The following is a 25,513-nucleotide window of genomic DNA, read 5'->3' on the forward strand; positions in this document are numbered from 1 at the left end:
GTGTGTGAGAGAGAGAATATGTGTAACAGGGGTTGAGTTAAGCAATTGTCTTCTTGATTTTTGCTTGGAGTTATTGGACGTCTGCCAAGTGCCTTAAAGTTTATGATTACTGAAGAGCACCCTTACTCTTAGTGGGAGGGTGTGTGTGTGTGTGTGTGTGTTTGTGCCATCAAGCATGACAAGTGTAAAAAAGTTCATTGCATCTGGTAGCAGGAAAATATTTTAATTATATTCACACGCAGTATTCTAAAATTCAATTGAAATGATGCTTCTGCAAAGTTACACGGGTGTTATGGTTAACCGTGTGTCGCACGGGAGCCACACCTTCAAAATTCAACTATAGGGTCACGTTCACTCTCAAAATGTTTTGTACTGGTTTGCTACAGTTTCCAGGTTGAACAACTTGTTTCGTCTAAACAGTGTCCAACGGTGCACAACAGGCTTTGAGGTATGTTTTTTCTCGTTTACCCAATCAACAGCGACGTATATATAAAACCTGCCATCTTAAAAAAGGAAGTGAAGTGAAGTGCAGTGCGCTTGCATACACGACAGCGTGTTCAAGGCACCACTGTTTCCGTCTGAATATACATTTTTTGTTATGTTTAGTCCAGGCTGAATCCGGCCTGGGTCGTGCAGACCTGCATGTCAAGCATGTAAGAGTACAAAAGAACCAGCCGCACAAGAGACGTATTCTCCTACTCCACAATCCATGAGGATGGTCACTGCCAAACATTTTAAATGTTTTGGACTTTTAGGAATCAAAAGTCAGCCAGGTAGCTTGTTTACTGGTCCTGCTTGTTTTTGTGTCATGGTAACAAAAGTGGATAAACAAGTTCAATTATTAAGAATGATTAAACTTGAGCCAAACTATTTGTTCATTAATTAAGAGATAAAGTATAGTGACGTGTTCTGAAATACAACAATTATGGTAAAGGTGGAAGCGAGGAGTCCTATGACATGTAGGGTAATGTTTCCTCTTGTGTTATTTTGTACACTGGGAGAGTGCATTATGAGGCTTATACCGTGTCAATTACGAGAGGGAAAAAGGACGTTCGAACTTAAAGCTATTTTTGCCAGAGTTAACTGACAACAACACAACACAAAGCACTGGTGTTGTTGCTACGGTTACCTGCAATTGGAAAGAGCTATTTTGGGCGCCCCGGGCTCCAGAAGGAAAAGTCTCACTGTCTCCATAGAGAATGTTCTGTGACTAACAGTTAAACCACAGATCAACTTGAATGGACATAAAACGCTCCCATTTGAATCATATCTTGTACTTTGATAAAAAAAAAAGTCACAGGTACAAGCTCGTGAACATGAGAACATACTGTCCAAAGATGTTTCAATGTTGAGAAACATTCAGGACATCATTGGATGAAAATTTTAAATGGGTATTTAGAGTTGGGACTGGTTTATAACGTTGTGTAAACTGTTAACCGTAAAGGTTTGAGGTGAGATTGTTTTGCCAACTATGTCTCGTTGTTGTGTCTTGTTATCAATCTGTGAAAAACATTCTCGACAGTCTGTTATTGCCCATTATTGTGCTTATTCTGTACTATGGTACTATGACTTATTAATAATTGTTTGGTGTGTTTAGCCAATGGTTAGGTGTGTTTCAGTTGTGAGAGTTAGCTTAATTAGATTTAGAATGGTGGTTTAACTGTTGACAGGAACTATGTTTGAGGTGTCTTCTCATATTATTTTAACAGCTGTCAGCCAATCTGAAAGTGGTATTTACTGTGACCATGTTATAAGTAAGCAATGATACAGGATAAAGTGTCCTCATGCACAGATATATCTGTATCTGTATCAGGACTTTTGAGAGTGATTAATCTTGCTTGTACTATGGGCACATAGCACAGACAAAAAGACAAACTATGTTCAAATTGTTATTAATATTTCATTGTTTGTTTGTGGTCAGCTTAACCCATGCTTAGGCGTGTTCCAGCAGTGAGTGTTGGCAGAACAGAGAACAGGGATCACTCACCCACACATACTGACACACACACCCCAAAGTTCCATTCGTAAGTAACATAACTGAGTCATCTCCAACACAACTGAGAAAAGTCAGGGAAAAAGCTACAAAGTGGACCGTGACATAATTTGTTTCATTGAACTTTTCTTTTTTTTTTGTCAAACTACTATTTCCAAGGTCAACAAATAACTTTCATGAACTCTAAGCTAAATATATGTTGCACACTGATTTAGAGCACTGAGTTAACTGTTGTGCTCAACAGGTGTCAATTTAAACAAGCACATCCACATCAGCCACATCAGCCAATAAAAAATTGTTAATTTACTGTGGCTGTGACGGACCGAGAGGTCTTGGTGTTGGGCCTCTGTACTGTGTGCTGTCTGTGTTTCTTCCTGCAGGCAATTAAGGAGATTGGGAGCACCTAGCCAGTGAGCCCAACCTATTTAGGCCTGCCTGCCCAGACGCCAGTGTCAGGGCTTGCGCCTGCCACACCGCTCTGCCACGCTTGTCTTTTGTTTTAAATAAATTTATGTTAATCTTTGTAAACCTGAGTTGCATCCTCCTTCTTTGTTGTGGCCTGAGAGCCGGGGTCGTAACAGTGGCCATTGTATAAACAGTTCTAATACACACATTCAGAGCCAATACGAAACAAACTCCAAGACCATGGTATAAATGACGTTGAAAATGTTAGTAAAAATCATTTAATACATTTTTAAAATATTTGTAAAATTAATTTGTAATATCAAAGCCTAATCTAAGTCTTTGTGTACATGCACAGCAGATTGGATAAAAAGTAAAAAATGCAATATCCTCCTGATTGTGTCATAACAGTATGTTTGTTTTACAAAGATATGATATATATCATATATAGATATAAATACATAATCATAGTTTAACTTACTTTCTTATTAACTGCTTATATACTCAGAATACGGAAAGTACAATAAAGCAGTGGCAGTACGAAAGTAACAATGAAAAGTGATGTACAAAGCCACACACACACACTAGCATTCTGACTCAGTGCTGACACAATGTTTCGAACACCGTACCAGCCATTCAGTGACACAAAAGCCAGCTCCTAAATCCAGCTCACACACCTGCAGAATGACTCTCACAAAGACACACACACACGAATATGCCCACGTCCCACCCTACCCCACCCCTTCATCAGCAGGCTGACCTTTACCCTCTGGGCCTGTAGGGGATGCAGATCGACAGAGGCATGTCTGGACGTCTGGATGCTGTGTGAATCACTCATAAAGCTCTACCAGAGGAATACTCAGCTGATTGTCCTATGACTTCACCCACAGTTTACTTTTGGAGGCTTTGTTTAGGCTGAGATGTGTTATACAGCTGCAGACAAACAGATGAAAGAATTACAGAGTCCAGATTTTCAATGTGAACTAGTTGATTGATTGTCAAAAGATGTCTGTTTTGGCTGAAGAACCATTCATTTAAAATGAGCTGCAATGTAGATGAATTTAGGAAAAGTCCAGCTTCTTGACTATTGTAATAATGAAAACACATTAAATGTACATTTCTTGAGGCAGAATACTTAATAAAGCTGTAGAGGCCTAACCCCAAGATGTGAATGTATGCAAACTTTCAAGGGATAGATTCAAATGACATAGTCCACTTTAAGAAATCTAAAAATGGGCTGACTAGCCAACCAGTTTTGATGCAGGTTTAAAATTTGAGCTTGTAAAGGGTTAAGGGTTTTATGTAGGTCTGTACACCATAAAGTTGCCATTTAAAAAGACAGTAAAAAAGACATTAAAAGCAATGGGATTTCAATGGACAAATAGGGGGAAAAAGTAAGAAAATGTTTTTGCAAATGTCCTGGCATATATCTTTGAATAAATATTATAAAGTTACAGCTAAGCAGATGAAATGATTGATGCTTGTATGTTGTTCCTCAAATGTAAGTCGCTTTGGATAAAAGCGCCAAATGAGTAAATGTAAATGTGAAAAAGTCATATTCATTAGACTCAACATGAGTCAAACATTAATGTAATGTAGTCTGGTGCTACAGAGTTACTCTCTAGATCACTCCTTCAGGACCGCTTGGCTAAAAAGAAAATCAGAATCCAACCTGCCAACGTGTGTTATGTCAAGGGCTACATTCACTCTCCTGCGCTGCATCCCAACATGTTCTGACAGGTGAGCTTATGGAGCTGAGCTGAACAACACTGAGCCGTGTGGGAGGATGTTGAGGAGGTTGTTTCCAAGAAAGGAAAACATCAATTGACTCCTGGAACTGGAATTCATAGAAAGAATATACCTGCCTAAAATTATAAGATAGATGTGAAAATCAGTGTGACTACACACTAGTGATCAGCACATACTGCTGTATTACTAGAACACAGTGACAAGAAACTGTAGATGGAATTTCCAAAACGAATCCACTTCAGTCACATTTGAGAAAAATTAAGAATACATGAGTAAAGTTTAAATTCTTTGGCGTGGTTATAAAATGAGTTACAATAAATGTCTGAGCCGTAGCGCACTGGATGCCGTTGATACACAAACTCAATAACATGTTGCTTTTGTGACACTTTGAAAAAGCTTTTAATCTAGTTTATTTAGGTTCACACAGGGCTTCAACTGTTAAACATATAGATGAAAGATTTTAGGTCTTCTTGCAACTTATTATTTATGCATTTTTTCACAGTTAACTCTTCACCTTTGGTGGTTGTTTCTCCTGTGTTTTGGTGAACTTTTGTTTTAAAAATAGCAGTTGAGTTGGAAAAAGGCTGGAAGGATTTGGAAAAAGTGCATACATTGTTTCCACTGTGTGATTATTTTATTTACAGTTTAATACAATTCTTTAAAATATTTGTGAATGTGGCATAAGCTTTAATACAAGGCTCAACAATTTTAATGGAGACTTATCTAAGGCATCATACTTCAGGACGTTGACTAGATCAGTAACCTTCACGAATGTTGATGTTTTGGAGCATAATATAACTCATCATCTTTACAAAAAACAGCTTTTTTGTGGTCATACTCAAAAACTATACATGCCTTCACTTAGATCAGGTCAAATAGGTTGCTTTTACACTTTTATTCAAAATAAGAATTAGCAATACAATCATTGTTGATACCATCATAGTCAAAAAATTATGTTGCACCTTAAAAATAATTATTGCAATGCTAGTCATGTGTGACATTAATACACCCCTTGTATATGAGGACAAGCAGTTATTTTTGGAAAGTGTCAGAGTGTTAATTTGTCTTTTGTGACCTCTGACCTTTTCTGAGATGAGTGTGTTCAGATTGCCTGATTAATGGGTAGAATCAACAAGATTGGAGAGGAGAGGACCAACTATCTTGATGTTTATAGACTTCATGATGACATGTCAGGGGTGATTTTCCAGTGAATGACTGAACAAACCAGGTTAAACATTTACCTCAACCGTGATATTCTTTGAGCGGTAATATTATTTGATAGGCGGGAGATCCCAGAGGACAGGAAGCAGTTGTTTAGTAAATCCAGGAGCCACTGGTTTACTGAAGGCTATTCATTAGCCCAATCCTAATCACTTGGCTGGGTTTGCTCTCTGTTAGGGGGCTGTATGTATATATGAATCTACAGACTATGGAACAGTGGCTGCCCCGTGGGTTGATGTCTGCCCACCCATAGTCGTCTAAGTGCTGCTATTTAGGGTCTCCTGTCTGCTTTGGGTAGTTATTACCATGGAAGTGGGGTCAGGCCGGAGCTGGGGCGTGTTGCCAGATAATTGAGGTCCTTGTTGGGGTGGTCACATTTTACTGAGTAGGTTTTAAATTGCAGACTCTGACTATTTTTTTTAACATGGTAGAAATGAGACTGTGATTGTAATTATTTGATAGTCCACTAATTTAGCTGAGTTACAGTCCTCAGTGGACTTGTATACCTCTGATTCGCAGCTGCTCTGAAGCACAGTGTCCCATTTGTTTTCACTGTCGTCCGGGGTCATGACATTATTAATGATGCTTGCAAGCCTTTAAGTGACATGGGCTGTATTATGGATTTGCTATGTTGAAAAGAAAAAGGTTCCTCTGTGTATAGAACCAACACTAATGAAAAAAAAATCACTCGCTGCTTAATCGTGCCACCATTTCAGTTAAGAGTGTGGCCAGTTAGCAATACAAAACAAGTACCAAGTCAAAGGATTACAATTTCAAAATCAAGGCACGGCAAGTTTATTTGTATAGCACATTTCAACAAGGCAATTCAAAGTGCTTTACAAAAACATAAAAGCAACAAAGGGAAATATAAAAAAGACATACAAATACATTTTTTAAAAAGAGTCTAAAAACAGATTCATGTACCTGGTATACCTATATGTTCACCCATAAATTTAATGGTAGAATCTTCATAATTTCTATGATGGGTTATGAAGGCTTTTCACTTTTCATCGTTTCGCTTTTTTGGTCTCTCACACCAGTCAAGCCTGATCCTCTTTATCGTATGATATTTATTTCCTCTTATACATGATCGTCACCATGAATCCAGATTGTTTGTGCTACAATCTTGGTAAAAAACAGTCAAAACAGCAGAAAAAAATGCACTCATAATTCTTCTCTGCCCTGTTAAGACAGTCAAAACAGCGGAGAAAAACATTCAGTCCTACTCGGCCCTGCCCGGACACACCGGGACCCAGACAGCAGAGAACTATACAAGAGATTCTTCTTGGGCCTGTTAAGACTTGGTCTGACTACTTACAGCAAGAGAGAGGAAAACCATTTGAGTTTAAAAAAAAAGAAATATCTGATATTAGAAAAAAAATTCCCCCGAAAACGGGACAGTAAAAGTTACAGCGCAGTGTAAAATATTGATAAAATAATTAAATGGAAAATAAAAACAGTTTAATTTACCCAGTATAAAACATTACAGTTACTACTGTCACGCTTTAGTTGAGAGACTGGGATCGGCTGGGGTGTATTAGCTTGGAACAGCGGTGGGGGGAGGTGCTTAGCTTCTTCCAAGAGAGGAGAAATGCACCTCCCGATAACTCCACATTTCTTTTTTTACATGTGTTCTTCGCTGGCTCACTAGCGTTAGCCACAGGTAAATCTACACTGTAATGAATTGACTGTAGAATTTACAGTAAATACCTGACAAAAAAGTTTTTTTCAGGACATTATTGACAAGATATATTTTACAGGTTTTTGCTATATATAAATTACAGCCATTTATTGTTGTTTTTACAATAAAACAGCATTTAATTGTAATCTAATTTACAACATTATCTTGTATTCTTTTCAAATTAGATAAATTACCTGGAAACTAGAGTTGCCAGTAAATAGCTGCTAAAACGTCACAATACTACAGAAGCCCTAAGCGGCCATCGATTCATATCTTTATTTTAGTCCGTTTTCCCGTGATAACGGGATAATTATCTCGTGATCTCGAGATAATGACTGTTGTTTTGTCAGGATAACGGGATTATTTTCTTGTGATCTCGAGATAACAAAACAGTAGTTAAACACAAGGTTTGGCAAGAACATTTGTTAATGGTAATTTCAAGGTGAAAGTAGTGTCACTGGTTAGTTCAGTGAGTAAGGTACATGACTAGTAGTCATAAGATTGTGAATTTGATCCTCATGGAAGACCAATTTTAAAAAATCTTTTTCATATTCCTCTTCAACAAAGTTGTTATGAAGATGACTGATTCACATGCTCACAATTAATCACGTCCTGGAGTGTGCGCATCCTGGCGATTGGTCCACATTCATCAACCTATGAACTTTTTATTTCCCCATCATTCCCAAGCAGAGGAAATTCATCCATTTGTCATTCAGGGGAATCCATTTAACTACACATTTCCTGATGGCTATTTCAGAACCTATGAAATAGCCGTCGGGAAATGTGTGATTGGATTCCCCTAAATCTCTTGATAACAACTTTGTTGAAGAGAATGATTAAAAAACACACAAAAGAAGAATGAAAGGTCATTGCAGAGTAGAGGTCAAACCTGCAATCCTTGAGATGCAAGTCCTGCCTTCTACCAACTGAGCTAAATGCTGACTTAGCAAATTGACATGAAAATTATCACAAAGAAACACACCTGCCGACCCCTGTATTCAGCTATGGTTCCTTATCTCGAGATCACAAGAAAATTATCCCGTTATCACGAGAAAACAACAATTTTAAACAGTTAAAAACTTGAAATAACGTTACAAGTCGCGGTGGATATTTTACAAGCACAGACCAGGTAATGTAAAGCAACATTGAACACAGGGTGCAGATGTTGGTTTCGGCTGTTTGAGTTGTTTGATAGGCTGCGACATTAACAAGCCAGCGGCTCACCTGCTGCCATGATAACGGATCGCGGGTGGAAAAATATGGAAAAAAGATGACAGCGTAGTCTGCCGAAGCCTCCCTCCACTGCTTGTTTGGGTGGGTGATTTGCAGGCTGATCAACATCCCGCCCCTCCTGTGACCCATGGTTTGACTGTATGTGTATTCAGAGCCAGTGAGCAAGGCACTTTCAAACTAATAATAATAAAATAATAACGCGTTAACGTACCCAGCCCTAATAAGCTTAGGGCTTCCGTACAATACAATATGTTGCTGTAGAATTCCTTTTAAAGTTAGTTATACATTGTATTAGATCATGTTCACCTTTTAAATAAAACTAAAATTAGAACTGCAACACAACACATACTAAAATTCACTACAGTTCTTCAGCTATGTCAGGTGCTTGTGCACACAGCCACATAAGATATTGCATGCAAGTAACAATCTTTTTATGTACAGTCTGACAACAACCTACATGAAAAAAGAAAGTGCAGCCGAAACAGTCCCTTCACTCCTGGTTTCAAAACCACCACAAGAATGGCAACTACCAACAAAAACCACTATATTCTAAGCAGACATGTTAAAAAAATCATAAACATTTGTATTTCGAACAAATAAAAAAGTTATTTTTAACAAAACTCCCTTCACCGCCATGCATCATGGGAATTCTGAGGGATGGACGTAGTCTATTATATATCACCCCACACTCACACAAGCATTGACTAGAATGGCTGCGATCAGCTCCAGCAGCCGCGACACAGACGAACTCAGTGGACTTTCCAAGTGAGTCCGGGGTCATGTAAACTCCCCCCACCCCGCTCAGGAAGAACTACTCTTTCAAACTGCTTTTTGCAATGTAATCTGATATCAACAGAATTTAACTGTAATATCTATTATCTACAGTTAAAATGCAGTTTGCCTGTAGTTTTACAATATATTGCTGTGAAAAAATGCTGTCAACAACTTTTTTGGACCCATAATGCATTGTGATTTACAGTTAACCTTTGACAGAATAATAAGTTACTGTAAATTTTTACTGTAGACACTACTGCAATTTGTTACAGTGAACGTGCAGGAATCACCTAATTTTGTTCAGTGTTGGAGGGTGAGGGAACCCTGCAGCTCCACGCGAGGACTGGGTTTCTGTAGTTCTGTGCACATTCACCGTAGCTAACACTAAGCTAGCTGGTAATGGTTAGTAAATACCTCCAAAATGTAAGCTGGCTACTTTTAAACCACAATGTCTTGTTTTCTACTTCTTCACATTAAATACAGAATATGTGACATGCAGGTTTTGAGGGATTTGGAGTTGTTTAAATCCACCTTTGCTGGAACTGTGCAAGTTAAAACTAATTTATTACAGTGATGAAATTGCTTTGTTTTGACTAATGTGTAATGAGTAATTAATAAAATTTTCTAAGCAACTTGTTTGCAGTGTTTGTCAGTTTTATTGCTTTTATACTCACGCCAGATGGCTCAGCCTATCAAAATAAAGTAAGGAGATTCTCTTGTGGCTACCACTCGGGTATTTTAAAGTCCTAAAAGCACCTTTGAGCTGGAGGTAAAAAGGGCTGTTGACATGGTTATTCTTGGCCACCAGGTGTTTATCAAGTGTAAATATGTATTTGTGTGTGCTGTGTGACTCTGTGTCTGGCTGCTTTAGGGGTTGTGTATTTACATTATGTGTGTATGTAGTCTGTGTCTATTCAGGCTGCATTGTGGGCAGCTTGTGCACTTATTTTACTGGGCTTCTCAAAATAGCTCTGGCCCCAGTTTGATTGTGTGATTATGTGTGACGGACACTTCTAAAAGCGGGGGAAATGCTAGCCTGGCAGCCCGAGCTGTCCCAGAGCCAAACCCCCAGCTCAATGTGTGGTTAGCCTGCACGACTATACTTAGCATAGCGTACCCTGTGTGCAGCTATGTGTGTGTGTGTGTGTGTGTGTGTGTGTGTGTGTGTGTGTGTGGTGTGTGGGGCCTGCCAGATAGAGACAAGGGGATGCCTGTGTCCACCCCATCTATTAATTCTTATGGAGGTGGGGGCTGTGGCTAACGGTTAAAGCTAACCACAGCTATATTGAGCTGTTTGTAAATCCAGGCCTAGAACGTATTAGTGGAAGATATGTGTGTAAAACTGTCACCTTAGTTCAAAACGGCATTGAAGTTGTTCACTCTCTGTTTATGTGTGTGTGTGTGTGTGTGTGTGTGTGTGTGTGTGTGTGAGAGAGAGAGAGAGAGAGAGAGAGATTGGGATTGGAATGCACTGTCTGTTTTCTATATGGGTCCATATGTACAACCCATTGGGGACAAGCAGAGGTAATATGGGAGTAAAAGACGGTGAAAGAGATGTTAAAGGAAACAAACAGCAGCACAAGATGAATGAGGGATACAAATTGTCCACAGCACTGAAAGTTACTCATTCTGTCAACATGTTTTGCTACAGCATCAAAGGCATTTACTGACCTCCTTTCACTTTGCTCTCATTATACCAGGCCTTTGAGCATACATTTTACATGATAAAAGCATAATTTAAGATGAAATCTGTAGTGCCTCATTTACACATACAGACTCAAACATTTGAGATATAACAGGATCTTCAAGATGGCACCGCAGACAGCCGCCTCTGGATTACGCTCTGTAGTGCTTTTTGTGTTTTTGTTTATAAACTCTGTTTTCTGCCGTCCCTCTCTAGTAATATATACCAGAGAAGAGCTCTTAATCATTGGACTTTTAACTGCTCACACTATTCCACCGCTCTTTATTGAACCTGGAACTTTCCCGGAGTTATAAGTTGGAGGAGCAGCCGCCCTGTTTGGGATATACTGGAGACGCCGAAGGGGGAAGTTTGCTGGCGCACTGCGCTCCCTTCTGTCCACCTGGCGAATGTCTGCTCTCTGGCCAACAAAATGGACGAACTGCTGCTCCTCAACAGAATTAACTTGGACTTCTGCAGATCTGCCGCTTTCTGTTTTCCCGAGTCCTGGCTCACCCCACACATCCCAGACAGTGCACTTCACCTACTGGGATTTTATCTTTTCCGGACGGATCACCTAACGGAGCTCATGGGAAAAACAAGGGGAGGCGGACTCTGTCTCTACATAAATGAAGGTTGATGTACAGATATCACAGTGTTGAAGAAATCATGTAGCCCTCACTTAAGCCCCTTTTCCACTGCACAGTACCAACTCGACTCACCTCGACTCGACTAACCTTTGTTTGGTTTTCCATTGTTGAAAAGTTGTACCTGTACCTGCTAACAGATGACAGATTCGTATCACCTCCGTTGATGTTCCAAGTGACCTGAGGCAATACTAAAATGTGACGTGAAAACAGGGCAGACTGCTGATTGAAGAGAGAATCGTCACTATTCACTGCATCATCATTGCGCTCGCCAGAGGCCAGAGGCCAGCAACAGAAAATTTTAGATTTTACAGTTTTCGTATGTAATTTCATCACTAAATCCACTTCTGAGAAGTTTTGAGGTGAGAAATCAACTGTATAGATTTTAAATATTGACAGTTTTACGAGAAGTGATGGTGGAACAAAAATGTGCTCCACAAGTGGCAATGGAAATCGGAGTGTGGCCAAACCGAGTCGAGTCGAGGCGAGTTGATGTGGTACTGGTAATGGAAAAGCGGCGTTAGAGACATTATTCATAAACTGTAAACCTTTTTATTCACCGCGGGAGTTTTCCTCGTTTGTCCTGGTCGGTGTTTACATTCCACCTCAGGCCTGTGTTAGCGAGACGTTACTACCTGGCCGACCAGATCACTAACGGGGAGAAAAAACATCCAGACTCCCCGCTCATTGTTCTCAGGGACTTCAGCAGAGCAAACCTCAGTCACGAACTTCCAAAGTACAGTAAGTATATTAAGTGTCCCACCAGGGAAACTAACACACTAGACCACTGCTACACAACATTAAAGGACGCCTATCGCTCTGTTCCCCGTGCAGCCCTGGGACTCTCTGATCACTGTCTGGTTCATCTTATCCTGACAAACAGGCAGAAACTGAAATCTGCTAAACCTGTTGTAAAGAGTGTGAAAAGATGGTCCAACGAGTCAAAGCTGGATTTACAGGCCTGCTTTGAGTGTTTTTGAAGTTGCAGCCACTGACCTGGACTGACACTGTGACTTCTTACATCAGTTTTTGTGAGGACGTGTGTGCCGACTAAAACCTTACGCACATACAACAACCATAAACCCTGGTTCACAGCAAAACTTAGGCGGCTTCGTCAGACAAAAGAGCAGGCCTTCAGAAGTGGGGACAGAGTCCTGTACAACCAGGCCAGGAACACACTCATTAAAGAGATCACAGCAGCAAAGCAACACCTGACTAATGTAAATGCACACGTTAACAGATTTATAATATCACTGCCCCATCATTAGGGCACAAGTAGATCTCACTATAATTAGATTTGTGCATTCCATTAAATGAATGTGTAGATGTATCATTATGGCGTGTGTGACCGTGTGATCGTTTTTTTTTTTCAGCTGCAACGGCTGTGTGTCAGTGTTTTGACATTAAAGGCCAGAATAGGTGTTCATTTCAACTCACTACTCAAGAACTTCTTGCCACTTCAAAAATGAGATTCATTTATTTAGCTTACTCAAAAATGTTCCAAACATTGTTCTAAACAAACTTCATAAAGCAACAAAATGAAAAATCCAATTCATGCCCTAAAAAGTGCTCAACCGTTGCTTCAGTTCCTAACATTTACTGAAAACTCACCCAGCAAAAGGCAAAAGGTCACCAAATGACTCTATAATAAAAAAAGAGATGTAACCTAAACAGTATAGTTTTGTATACTTTGTGTGTGCCAACTTTGTTCCTGTTTTCTATCTTTGTGAGCCAAGAATGATTAACTGATTTTTATCATTTTATCATTTCTTGGTGACGGTTAAGCACTTTACAGCTGTGGTTACGGTAAGGTCTAGTTTTAAGGCTTTGGAACTTAAATATAAGCTCAGGTTTAGGTTTAAGCTTTAGGTTCATATAATAGTATTCGACTTTATAATAAATCTTTGGTTCTCACAAAAAGGAACAAGTATGCGTGTGTGTGTGTGTGTGTGTCTGTTTGTGAGGACAATGGCTTTTGCCTGCATGCCTTCACTACAGTACAAAATGTTCTGGGTCAGGAGGGCTGGCCCTACACCAAGTCTCCGGACTGGAGTAACCTCAGTTTCACTACACTGTAACTCTCTCATTCTGGCTTGCATTAAATTCACAGCCCAAGCTTGAACCCTATGGAGTTAAACAAGTGCACACTGAAATGCAAATTCAACCTTGCCTATGTATTTTTTTCTGTCATGTTCTTCCTGATGACACACTCACAAACTATTACAGAGATTAGTAACATGTAAAATTCACATATGTCATTTTCTTTTGATGTGAAGTTGAGGCATGTACACATACACTTATATAAGCAGATTGTAGACAGACTGGAAGGACAGCATATTCTGGTTCTTCATTTGTTTCTACAAGTTATAACATTTCTATTAGCCACATGTGTCTTGGCTGTTATTGTTTCTTTCCTGTATATGTTCTATTTAATGCTATTAGTTTGGTCTCAGGAATACTCTAAGGACATTACGGTTCTGACCTTTGACCACTTTATTATTGCCGCCTTGTAATGCTTCTGACAGAGGAAGTGAAGCTTAGTGCTCACTTACTCACTTATTGTCCTCCTCTAATTTTTCAACCCAAACAATGGAGTCAAGATCCTTATTATTTCCAGTAATACATGAAAATGAACAGGGCTGTTATGGCATTGCCTTTGATTTTAGCCAGTAATAATATTGCTCTTCCTTCAGAAAGTGCCTTCTTTTCCTGATGGCCTTCATTAGGATATTTGGCCTCTGATGTTTTTGTGCGTTTTGATCCCGTAAAAACAAGACCCCTGGTATTTCATTTTGTCAAGTTAGGGTAGTATCTGCAAAAGACCATGTCAGTAAGTCATGTTTTGTTTTACATACCTCATTTTAAACAGTCATCGTCAAACGGGATACTGACTGTTTGCCAACAACTTTTTACTTGTTAGGTTCATAGTGGCAATCTTTTATAATTGCTAACACAGGTGTTTTATTTGAACAACATTAAGCAACATTTTAGAGGCGCTGATTCAGGTCTGGCACCAAATGTAGGTGTGCAGTGAGAAAAGTACAAACAGAAAGGAAGAAAGGATGAACACCACTTTCTGATGATAGATCATACCATTTGAGGTATGAAAAGAGAGACTTGTTGATTGTGTGGTTTTACTATTCAAAAAACAGCAACACCAACGATCTAGCGTCAGCTCATCATATCACTTTATTTTTTAGTCAGCCGACACTTGCTAGTAGTTGCAGAAAGTAAATATTAACCTTTCAATAAACATTTTAAGCACATCATGTAATCCTTTTATTCTTATCTCCTTATAAGCTCTGAATCTGGAGTTCCATAATTCAGGGTTGTAAAACACTCTTTCTGAGTTCTGGGACCTTCTGATTTACAAAATAGGCACTGGTTATTTCACAAAACTTAAATTTTATATTTTTAAGACTTGGCATTTCGGGAAGATTTGTGATTCTCCCTCCAGCACCATCACCACTGGGTGGGGAGTAGGGGTGGATCAGAAACAGGGGAAGGTTTGTGGAGCAGCAGAGATGCTTAATAATCACCCATTTTACACTGGTAGGGATTTGGGTGATAATTTTATAGCTTTCTGATTGGCTGTTTTAGTTATGGAATTTGTGAATGTTCTTCTTGTTTCAGGCAGAGAAAGAAGGTAGGATTTGACTTCAGTGATGGATGTTGAGGTCTAGAGGCTGGAGGGTCCCGTGGTCCAAGTAATTCCCCTGCCCATTCCTCCTTCGCCTTTTAACTCCAGTAGCAAAAATGGGTTTGGTGCATTCTTTGGGCTGAACAACTTTTGGTCACAGTAAGCAAGAGACCTCCTGCCTCTACGTGGTTCCTACTTATTGTCTCAACCATTAGGAAAGCTTTCACTTCATCTGCTGCTTTTCTCTTGTACCCACTCGGTGAGTGGTGGTTGTGTGCATGCAGCTTGATAATCGTCTGGGTTCTCTCTTTCTCTGTGTGTGTGTGTGTGTGTGTGTGTGTGTGTGTACTGTTACTGCAGAGGAATTCATTGTATCCCAACACTTAAAATGTAATTTGCAAGAAGCACTGACAAATCCAGGAAGCTATAAAAATGTCACTGATCATGTTCTGTGTCCTTTAACAACTATAAAAAACACTGCTGTGGATTTTTTGAATATAAGTTGTAAATTGTAGTAAATAAAAACTGGACATGTTGGAGTTAAGAGAGCAGCCACAATGACTCTGCTGGGAGAACTAACACATTTAGTACATATTCAGAGATTGATGTAATCATACATGAACACTTTATTTTTCCAATGTCAGCAATACTAAAAGCTTTAGGCACACAAGGTGAAGGTTGAGGTGGTGGAGTGAGTTATGCAATCAAGCAGTGCTGGTATGAATCAACAGAGTGATTCAAAGAAGTGTCAAATTATAAAGGCCTCTCCGTACCTTTACATAAATGTGATCAATGATGCATCAATAAGCCAATTATACTGAGCATAAATGACGTAATGCTCCATATAAGTGGGGTTTTAAAGGTGGTGCTTTTGTTTGTCTGCAATTTAGTTTAATGCTATCACAAAGGCAGAAACACGTCAACACCAACCAGATAAGATGCACCAGACATCAATGTATTTCAAACAGGAAATGGAAGTTAGATAGAGTAAACCACCACGTGTCATAATTGTTTTAGCAGAAGGGTATTTATTTCAATTAAACTGTCATAATTATAGCTTTAATTAACAATGGTTTTGATAGATCTTTTTGATGGATCACAAATTACCAAGACTAAGACTTCCTTATAACCATGAGGTGAATAGCTTGTTCAGATCGATATCTTGTTATTTATCTTTTGACCCTAAAAAGGACCAGTAAATAGCTTTACTGTCCATACCCACATGCTCTCTGGTCTATGGTACAAAAGTAAAATCATGTATGTTCTTTTTTTCCAAAAAGTCAAATTTCTGCATTATACGGTGGCAGAAATTAAAATGTGGAAGAACAGCATGGAACATCAATATATACATTTCAGTGAAACAATTAGTAATACTTAACTATTTTTCTCAACAGAGATGTCCAGTTTCCATTATTAAGCTAGGAATCTGCCCATTTTCTTGCACTGATATCTGTTGTTGTTTCCCTCCTGACAGCATCCACAGGCAGAGGGATTGCAAAGGTCCCACTGAGGGTTTTTTTGCAGATGGAAAAACTGTAACTGTTTATCATTATGGCTGTCTGCCTGTACTTGAAAACCACTGCAGCCAGGTGGGATGCAAGCCTCCATAGACTCTCCCGTGTAGACATGGCGATGCCTCGGCCTGCTGTGCAGCACCAGGCTGCAGCGGAATTTTCATTATTTTCAAAGAGGCTGCTCCTTCTTGGGTGGTCCTCGCCATGTGTTGGCCTTGAGTATGTGTAAATATGTGTGCATCTGAGTGTGTGTGGGTTAGGGAGTTTGTGTCTTGTTGCTTGCATGTTCTGTGAATAAATTTTGTCCATGTGGCTTTGCAAGTGTGCATTTTTGCCCAAAACTGCAGAAGTCACGGATTCCCTTCCCACATAATTAGCCATGACTGCAATTTACGAGGGTGATAATCTATACAGGGCTGCAGCCAAGTGGTTGGGACACAGCTAAATACAGCTGTTGTCCACCGCTCTTTTTTTTCTTCGTGAAAACTGAATACGTATTCAACTAAAATCTCATTGAGATGTTTCTGTTTTCACATCTAAAAAAGTACAAATATATAGAACAGGTCTATAACAAACGAAAGTGGTGACACCTGACATGGCCCTGTATCCATTTAGGCTCCAGAAGGCAAGTAATCCTTTGTGAAAGTGAGATGTTGGGTAACATTTGCAGACTGCTGGGTAATTGCTTACGCAGGATTTATCTTTAGCAGATTATATCAGAAGTCTATGTGATGACTTTTTCTCCTGTATGCACATTTCATCAGTTTGGGGCCAGAACAATAATAAAAACAGAAAAGTACATTAGGTACATTGAACAAGTCTGCTTTTTTTAACTGAGCGTGTGTATATATATATCTATATATAGATATATACATATTCACTGAACAAAATTATAAATGCAAATCTGTGTTAGTCAGCACTACCTCACAGATGTGGCATATCAAGATGCTGATCAGACCACATGGGTATTGTACAGGTGTGCCTCAGGCTGATCTTTCCCTATCATTATGCTAGTGATTATTTTGTAGATAAACCTAGTAACCTCCTAAAAAAAGGAAAGAAAAAAGAATCTGCTCTTGGAAAAGAAGAATCCCCATTGTCACAAAAACATTTTCCCCATATACCACCATTACAGTAGACATGTCAGTAAAACCGTTGACAGGATTCCAACAAAGTCAATTACTATTATTTCCATTTCATTTTTAAACCATTAACATTTTATATTATTTTATTATAAACATCTCATTTAATTATGTCTTTACTGGATGATTTCATAATTTCTTATCTATGCCCACACTTTAAATAAGATGCATCTATTAGTCAGATATATGCATTACTTTTTGCCTACATACTTTACAAAAAAGAATTCACTGTAATCAAAAAATAGTGACAGCTCCCTGAGTTTAGTTTTTTTTGTCCTGATTTTGCAGGTCCAGTATGTCTGCAGCATAGAACACCATGAAATACTTAACTATTTGTGGTTGTTTGAGGCAGGGAGGGAAATTTGACTCTTCTTCTCCTAAATGGATTTTTCCATTGTTTTGGCCAATTCCACAGAACAGGGAAACTCAGCCAAGAACTAAGCCAAAAGAGGCAACTGTTAGTCCCAGTCAGGCTGCAAATGTTTTTGAGCATACATACCAGTTGTATATGCCATCATACCATTATTTAAATACAAATAGCACACAAATAGCACAGGGTAACCGCAACCAATTTTCTTATCGTGTCTTGTCGCGCTGCCAATTTGCCAAAAATACTGCACATTCAAGCTTGGGAATAATTTAATAAGTAGTAGAATCTGCGATGGACTGGCGACCTGTCCAGGATTTACTCCGCCTTTCGCCCGATATCAGCTGGGATTGGCTCCAGCCCCCAGCGACCCAGTACGCAGGATAAGCGGTTGACGATGGATGGATGGATGGTAGTAGTAGAATGGTATCTATGTATCTGCCATGCATCCTAACTAGCTTCGTCTGCTGTTGCTAAATGCCACAAGACTGCATTCACTGCTTCTTCCTATTCACTTCTAACTCTATTCAATATTTTGTCCGTTTGAGGTTAGGTTGAAGTTGAAATGTCAACATTTTCAACAGTAAGTCATTTGATGCGTTGCTACAGCTATATCTTAAGTGATTTCTGAATATTAGGGTAAATTAATTTAAATAACAAATAATGCCCCCCAGTTTGCAGTCTTCAATAATGACAGTTCGGTTTGTCACATCATAAAACAGACTTATTGTTCAGCAGTGATATTTGGAAGGAATAGAAAGAGCATTTGCTGTTCTTGCATGTCAACTGCCTGCAGCCAGAGGAATGTAATGCTATCTGTTAAAGAACGTAACTTACAGACAACAAAACCACTGGTGACCTTTGGAGAGACTGGAGAGCCAATGGTAGGAAAGAAGAGCAAGCAAAAAAAAGTACAAACTACAAGAGACTGGAAGAGTCTGAAGCCTGCTATAACAGGCTCAGAGCGACAATGAACACACTGACAGATCTGTGGGCAAAGTCAGTGAAGTTGTTGATATACTGAGAATGAAGAAACGTGTAGGTGTGTGCAGGTCTCTTTGAATGATTCCAAGTATATAAGTGTGCACGTGTGTGTCAGTCTCAGTGAGTTTGTCCTTGTTTGTGTGAACATGCCTCTTTCTCTTCCCCACTGGCAGGAACAATAGCCTGCGGTGAAGTCCTGAGGAGCAGCCAAAGCCGGGAACAATGCGAGGGGCGTCGCGTGCCTCGGCAGGAGGTGGTTCATGCCCGGGCCCTCGCCAAGGGGGGACGTCAAGAGTCACGACTTGAACCTGGTGAAATGCCTGGCATGCCACAGTCCCAGCTGGCTTCCTGGAGAAAAACTGTCCCAAAGAAACCCAGAAAAGGAGAAAGTGAAGGATTATGTTTTCTGTTGAGTGGGGTGGAATGTCGGACTGGGAATGAGAGAGACGAGCCAGCAGTGCTGATTGGATCCGAACCACCGGCATTCAGTGACCAAAGTATCAGGGTTTAACTTAACAAAATATATACTCTCTTAGAACACCACCAAACCATGTGCATGGGCTATATACTTTTTATATATTTTTTGCTGCACTTACTGAAGTTTTTATGTCAGAATTTTCCTGTTTTTGCCTAAATGAATATTACGTGTTGGCTATGGTTGCCAAAAGTGAATGATTAATAAAACACTAATAATAATTTTTCAAATCTTCTCCTGATCAGCGACTAAGAGAAAGCTAATTCAAGCTAGGTTCTGGCTGAACCTGCTGGGACAATCTTTGTGAACATTTGAAACAGGATCCGGATCAGGATCCTTGTCACAAAGTCCTCAGTTGAAGTCTGGTGGGTAACCCTCTCTCTCCGAACAAGTTTCAAATTAAAATACGTCATTTGTCCATGCCCTGTGGCACAACATATAGAAGTGTTTTCTTATCTGACGCCCTAGATGTTTCTGATCCTCTCTATGGCTTCATTTTGTGTTGACCAACTAATCGATTAATAAACTGATCCTTTTGGTATCAGTAATGTAGATCACACCTATTACATATAACATCTGTTTTATTTAATGCTCTCATATGGTGTTGTTTATTACCCACCTCATTGCATTGGGGTACCACCACTCTTTTACTGCTCATTGTTTGCCTGTAAACGTTTATGTGTATTGCTAAACAATCTCGTGCTGTTAACACACACGTGCACACAAGCTCAGAGCACACACACATAAAACATCACCCCGCCCCTGACCACCACTTGTGCTGACTTGACATAAACAAGTCATAGAGGCATAGAGTGAGAACAAGTCAGGACACATCGTTGCGCTCACTTTTCCTTTTTGTCATTCACACTGAAGGAGGATGTTGATGCATACAAGATTATGAAATGTAATTTTGTGAAACTGTTTTCACCATAAAGATCAAATCCTCCAAATAAAAATGCAGAAACAATCCAAATTTTATATAGGTCCCTCTAAATCTCTCCTGTTGTTTCCTTTTGCCTTTTCTAACTCTTACTTTTTCTCTCCGTCTCTGCCTCTCTCTTTCTCGTTCTCTGCCTCCGTGTCCTTCCCTAAGGTGTGAATTTGATTAAAACCACATGTGCTGCATTGGCCTTGAGACATAGCCAGCATTTTATTTTATATAATTTTAAATTCATAGTCCCTGCAGAGAAGGAAAGAACAGAACACCATGAAACACCTGGAATCACTCTGAGAGTTGTAAGATATAGACAGGTTGTGCATTCAGTGCCAATATTTTGTGTGTGTGTGTGTGTGTGTGTGTGTGTGTTCTGTATGTGCTTGTTAAGAACACCATCTCTCCTTTTCCCTCTGTACTGTCTTGCACATTAACTGGAATCTTATGCTGAATATCTTTTTTCAGACACAGCGGTGCCAAAATCACAAAACATTTGTGTGATCTCAAAATTTTAAGGTTAATTCCAGTTTAGTCAGAGCAAGCAACTGGCCATTTACGTCAAGCAATTGACCATTTATAGTAAATGATAATACAGTTAGATTTGGCAAGATTCTGCTCTTTGTGCGAGCTCTAAAAAAACTGGAAAATCCCACCTCAACACATGCACAAATATATGAACATTAGTTAAATCAACAGTACCCAAAGCTTAGCACATAATGAGAAGATTGGGCTAATCGAGGGAGCTGCAGCAGCAAACAGTTCTGGCATTACCTAGGCAGCTAAAGCAGCACAACTTCAGTACTCTGCCTTAAGTATTCTTACATGGCATCACTGCTAAAAGGCCAGAACCATGTTTCAAAATATATGTAAATATGCCATCTTTTGTGCTGTTGATTGTATTAGCACAATACAAAAACAATATTTTTTAAAAACACTGGCAGTCAATGACACCTGTATGAGTGAGTAAGGAAGTATGATTTTTAAAGTTGACCTCAAGGGAGCTTATGGGTCAGACATTTAAGGAAATAAAACATAGAAATTTATTTCCAAGCATTGCAGCAGAAGCATTCTTTTTTGCAATCAAATCAGTGTAAGATTTGAATTTCAAAAGGAAGACGCCAAAGCTCATTGACTTGCAGAGAATAAAATCAATGTATGAATTTACATCACCAATGTTTGAGTCAAATGTATTTGCATGTTATTGGCATCCTTCCTTTGACTCCCAGCCAGTGATTTTATCCAACAGCCTTGTTTTCACATCAGAGGTCGACAAAGCTCTGAGCAGATTGCAATAGGTGCTTTGGGATGTGTTCAACCCTTCTGTCTCTGTGTCCTCGCGTCCTGTCCTTTGTGTCAAATCTCATTTAATCACTGCTATTGATTGTTCTTAATCACTGCTTTTGGTTTCATCTCATCTGGTGAACACTTGTAGTAATAATGATAAGCCCAGTGCCATCTGTTCAGAGCATGAGGTAGATCTGATTATCAGCCATGTGGCACCTTTTCCCAGCATGCCCATAAAACACTCAGAGAACCTGGTCTTCCAGTATGGAGATGCTCCTGCCCACCAGCTCAGTACTGTTTTTTTCCCACAGGACACTTGCTAGCAGTGTTCATTACCGAAAACTATGTTGAAAAATGTTCATTCACAAGCTATTTTCCATGATTAACACAAGGTATTGACGACTGTTATGGCTGGCTCAAACACCAAACATATCAATGGACACAGTACCAGGAGAGGAATTTGAATAGATGAATACATAGCTGAAAACCAGATACTAAGAACCATAAAGGTCTTGCTGCAGCAGGGTAACAGAGAGAGAGCTGAACAGAAGGACCTATATATAGAGACCCAGCCCACTAGTCAGCACAGGTGCCTGCCAATTAGATGATAAACTTAGGAGGAACAGGAAACACAAAAAGAAAAGGATTTCACACTCCCCCATAAAGATGACACTTAAAAGTTGCATTATTTGTAAGCCTACAAATTGGACAGGTCATCAGCAACAACATATTCCTGGCCTTTCTTATGGTGGATGTCCACATTGTAGTTTTGAACCATGCTTGCTCAAAGCATTAGCCTCTGGCTGCTGTTGTACATGTACATGCGACGGAGAAACACCAAAGCTCTGTATAAACAGAAGGCTGCAAGGGAGAGCCAGTATGTACTTCAAAGTGCTGTAAAGCTCACTGCAAAGCCAGGGCCAATGCCTGCTGAAGCTTCCTGGATCAGAACAGCAAACTGTGATTTTAGTTTGCAGTAGCATATGAATGAATGTGCCTGGCTTCCACGCTAACGGTGGTTGGGTTAATGTGTCAGCTGACGTCGGTTCGCTAGCTTAAAAGCTTGTGAGTGAAACAGTGAATGAGCACACGTTGCAAATACTATCTAGTCAAACTGTTGTGTCTAAGATTACAAAGCAATTTATTTTGGTATATATACAGTATGTGTATGATTTCTTAGCACCAGGTAGGCATATTAAATGACCAATGGTTTCAGCACTAGTGTGATTTAAATGGTAATGTTTGTAGGTACAATCCAAAAAGTTAAATGTTGCTTCACAAACTACACTTTCTACTGTCACCTTTATTCCAATTTCTAGCTGCCAAAATGAACACTTCTTGGTAGTGTGTGCCTCTCTGTGTATGTGTGTCTGTGCTAATCTTCTGATTTTACCCTGCAAATTTATGTAGACATGTATTTTCCTTTTGTAAGAAAAGAAATGTGTCTTTAGGGTTTGCAATCATATAACATTTTACAATGTATGAAATTACTGCTTCGCACAGCCTGTTTTGGAAAAAGATCCCACTCTGTTCACTGCATTCCCTTTTATTACATATTTTTTAGGTTGAATTTTGATGTTAATTTGTCATTGGACTTTTATGGCTTCAGTGTGAGGTGATAAACCATATTGACGAAAGACAAAACGAGGGAGGGTATCTCAAGGGTATCCCTCAAACAACGTTCCACAATAGAGACAACACAATCAAACCAAAACAAACTGTGCTGACGAGCAACTGAATTGTCATTGAGGGTCAGTGCTCTGAGTAAGGACACTGAACTGATAATGGGTGCTCTGTACGGGGCTTGATGGCACACCGTTTTACAGCCTTTTACTGTCTGGTAACTCAGCGCCAACAGATGTGTTTACACAACCTTTATTACCTGTCATTAACGAGCTGTCAGCATGTGTGCGTGGAAACAATTGAAGGTTTACCTCAGAGACACATGTGCAGGGGTTGTGACTGAGAGGTGGTTTGATCTGAAAAAGATGCCTTCAAGTGAAAGACTTAGTTACCTCAACATTTTGGAAGATAACATTTTCTTTCCTCTAACCCTATGTTAATTTAATACGTATAAACTTATGGTGGCTATATTAAAATACTGATGTTAATTTCACCTCTGTGCAGGCAGTAGAGAAGTCCAGGACGTGTTTAGTCTTGCATTAGCCTGCCACTGAGACTTGAAGCAGTCAGAAGAACGTTTAACTCAGGAAATTTTGTGAAGGGGGTTAGGGGTTTGAAAGATTGAGTTGCAAGTAATCTAACTAATTACAGCTCCTGTTGTAAAGTAATGTGATTACTTCATTCTAACACTGTTTGGAAAGGGATATTTATACTTGTATGACTATGTAAACAGAGACACAAGATTATTATTATTATTATTATTATTATTATTATTATTATTATTATTATTATTATTATTATTATTATTAAGAACAACAAACTCCTGGTGTGAAATTTCAGGAAAATTAAAGATCAACAACCACAATGTAAGACAGCTTTTCAAAACATCTTCACATTAATTTTGTGTTTTGTACAAATTCATTTTTCATTTTGACCCGTGTATTGGTTTGTAGAATTATTGTAGGTTGCATCATTGCAAAAAAATACATTTGTTGCAATAAGCTTGCAAAACACTGTTTGTTCCTTTTTCTTACAACTTCTGCATGTTGCAAGGCTTTGTCTATGAAAAACATGTTTCTGACTGAGTATGGTTTATTTTCTCGCATGAAAAGATTGTAGATAGTGTGACGGCTTGCATTTTATGTGTGTGGGTAACCTATTTTCCTTGCACAGAATAAGAACACTTTTCTTCATCCTATAGAAGGAATGATCAGTTTGCTGCTCATCTACCTCCACAGTGAGGTCAGAGATTGGCTGCAGAACCCCTCAGTGTGCTGCTTCATGATACTTCAGCAGCACGAAAGCTTGCAGACAAGAGATTGATACCAGGTCTCCGCAAAGTGTGCAACTCAAAAGGTGTGAGGAAACGAAAAAAGGTGTGCAGGTAATGACAAAATAAACTATCTTAAGAAAAAATCAACACAGCAAAAACACAGCAAATGGTGCAATTAAAAAATAGGGTCTGAATACAAGCTTAACTTAGGAAGGAGCAAAAGAAATCGCAGATAAGATATGTCAATGCAAGAATATAAAACGTGAGGGAAGTGAGAGTGTGACTGTGAATTTATAAAGAAGGAACTTAATGACACTGCTACTACTGCTGCCAACTTCACAACAGGTTCTTCATGTTTTGATGATTCAATAGGATCCACTCATTTCATCTGCTGTAAAAAAAAACAACCGGGGTTTTAATCTGACTAATGGTTTCTGTTGCAGGACGTGTCCTTGCTCTCACCATCCCAGGCTTTCTCTGTATATTGTCTCAAAAAAACTCCCCAAAAATGGAACTGGAAAATGACTGGAGAGGTTGTGTAAAAGACTAAAAGTGTCTGTTTATTTTCTGCCTTTCCAAAGTTTGTTGCTGTTTCTGGTTGGCTGCAGCCTATGCTTTGGAAAGGTCCACAGCTGCAGGCTGTAGTGTAACTTACAGACTGCTGCAAACAGCTACAGTAGACACTTAATGGAGTGTGTGTGTGTGTGTGTGTGTGTGTGTGTGCGTGTGCGTGTGCGTGTGTGTGTGCGTGTGTGTGTGTGTGTGTGTGTGTGTGTGTGTGCGTGTGCGTGTGTGTGTGTGTGTGTGTATCAGTTCTGTTACATTGTGTGTTTAGTTATGGACAGCTGCCAGTGGAAGGGGGGAGCAGTGAGGGGGTTGGTTGAATATCAGTGTTT

The sequence above is a fragment of the Micropterus dolomieu genome, linkage group LG22 (assembly GCF_021292245.1).
Source record: "Micropterus dolomieu isolate WLL.071019.BEF.003 ecotype Adirondacks linkage group LG22, ASM2129224v1, whole genome shotgun sequence".
NCBI lineage: Eukaryota > Metazoa > Chordata > Actinopteri > Centrarchiformes > Centrarchidae > Micropterus > Micropterus dolomieu.